General features: G+C 47.4%; 1 non-coding gene and 1 pseudogene across 1 annotated transcript; both read left to right on the forward strand.

Annotated features, from left to right (window-relative positions):
• On the forward strand, nucleotides 1–155 carry LOC143176232 (5.8S ribosomal RNA). The gene has a single exon (XR_013000812.1). It is a non-coding gene; the product is annotated as a 5.8S ribosomal RNA (ribosomal RNA).
• A 2,053-nt stretch (nucleotides 156–2,208) lies between these two features.
• LOC143176233 (large subunit ribosomal RNA) overlaps nucleotides 2,209–2,238 on the forward strand; it is a 2,864-nt pseudogene continuing 2,834 nt past the window's right edge.

Here is a 2,238-nt window from a genome sequence, read left to right on the forward strand (position 1 = left end):
TACCCTGAACGGTGGATCACTTGGCTCGTGGGTCGATGAAGAACGCAGCTAATTGCGCGTCAACGTGTGAACTGCAGGACACATGAACATCGACATTTCGAACGCACATTGCGGTCCACGGATACAATTCCTGGACCACGCCTGGCTGAGGGTCGTTTACGTACCATACACTGCTTGCGTAGCTCTGTCAAATCCCCGCCGTCGTTCACCTCTTCGGATCGAACGTTTTTTTACCGAAGGGCGCAAAGAACGTCTCTGAGTCGGGTTAAGAGAAGGATGCTACGTACGAGCGAACGATGGGTGTCTCGTCGGCGTTTGTCGCGGACACGCGAAAATTCTGTGAATTTCACGGACAGTGTACGTTCTAGTTGTTGCAAAACGATCGGAATCGTTTGTATGGACTCGCGTGAGTGTTCGCGGCGTCGTGCGTCGTTCAATTACGACCGCCCGCGGATACCGCTCCACTGCGATATGGATCTGAGCGACAACTTTTTCGGCTGTTCGTGAGATGAACGGTTTCGTGTGTTTAGAAAAATTTTTTTTCCCGCGCTCCCGACGTCACCTGAAATGATGCGTCAGAGGTGAAAGAAAATATTAAGAAGTCGAGAGAGAGAGACTACACACGTTTTATTCATATTTTGTATACCGTGCGTGAGACGGATGTGCACGACACGTCGTATGTCGGTATATTACCGACTGGCCCCAGGGAGATTGTTTTCTTCCTCTCTTACGAATGAGATGTACGTTTCGGAGGATCGTCGTTACCGAAACACACGGCAAAACGAGACTTCTCGCAGCAGAACCTTTATACACAATACACATCGACTCTTTTTACCCCGAGAGAGAGAGAAAAGGTGTATTTCTTTTTTTTATTTTTCGAATTCGACGCACGAACGCTTTGACGACTGGAGAAAAACACGGTGTGTGTTAAAATCGTGCGGGACGAGCATGCGTATTCGTAACGGGTCGAATAGTTCTTATTCCCCGTCGTCGCGTGTCCTCGCTGGACCACCACCGTGCGCTTCCGCCACGTTCAGTTGAATTTCGAAATATATATATATAAAAAGAATCACCATATACTCTCTTTCGGGAGGTGTATTTTTATCGGTTTCTGCTATAGAGAAGAGACGGAGATCGTGTTGTGAGGTGTAACGTTTCTGTATCCCCGTTTCGGAGGATCGTCGTTATCGGCGGAACACACGTCAAAACGAGACTTCTCGCAGAACCTTTATACACAATACACATCGACTCTTTTACCCCGAGAGAGAGAAAAGGTGTTTTTCTTTTTTTTTTATTTTTCGAATTCGACGCACGAACGCTTTGACGACTGGAGAAAAACACGGTGTGTGTTAAAATCGTGCGGGACGAGCATGCGTATTCGTAACGGGTCGAATAGTTCTTATTCCCCGTCGTCGCGTGTCCTCGCTGGACCACCACCGTGCGCTTCCGCCACGTTCAGTTGTATTTCGAAATATATATATATATAAAAAGAATCACCATATACTCTCTTTCGGGAGGTGTATTTTTATCGGTTTCTGCTATAGAGAAGAGACGGACGATCGTGTGTGACACCACGTGGTAACGTTTCCGTATCCCCGTAAAATACGTTTATCTTTTCTCGTAGAAAAGAGAGAGGAAGAGGCAGGAGCTCCTCTTTGGCGAGGCTTTCGAACGTCGCGTCCCGTCCGCCGGAATATAATGATATAAATATATAACCGCCGCCGACTTTGTGCGAAAGCGTTGAAACGAACGCGTCGGTCGCCCCATGGTGTGTGTTTGTCGTGTCTTCTTTTCCTCTTCTGCACTTCTCTTCACTGTCGATCGCGAGACCGCGCGAGATCCGCTTCGGTCGTCCAGTCCCCGAAAATTCTTCTCGGACGGGCGTTAAAGTTAACCGGAGCGCGAGATCGTCTAGCGAGAGTCTTTTTCGCGATCGAGTAAAATGTGATAGAAGAAGGAGAAGAGTGTAAAAAGAGAATATAGACACGCGACGCAGCAGAGACCACTGGTGAGGCGCATAAGACGCGTTCGCGAACGATTTTTCGCGACGATACGGAGTCGCGCGTGTCGCGGTATATTTATCATTTATATACGTTATAATATGAATATTGTTGTGTTCGAACGCACTCTCCTCTAGACTTTGTTTTTTTTGCCTTTGAGCGATTTTTATGAAATTCGATTGAATTTTCATACAATTCACGTTCACGACGACCTCAGAGTAGGCGAGATTACCCGCTG

Source organism: Nomia melanderi, unplaced genomic scaffold, assembly GCF_051020985.1.
Source record: "Nomia melanderi isolate GNS246 unplaced genomic scaffold, iyNomMela1 scaffold0429, whole genome shotgun sequence".
Taxonomy (NCBI): Eukaryota; Metazoa; Arthropoda; class Insecta; order Hymenoptera; family Halictidae; genus Nomia; species Nomia melanderi.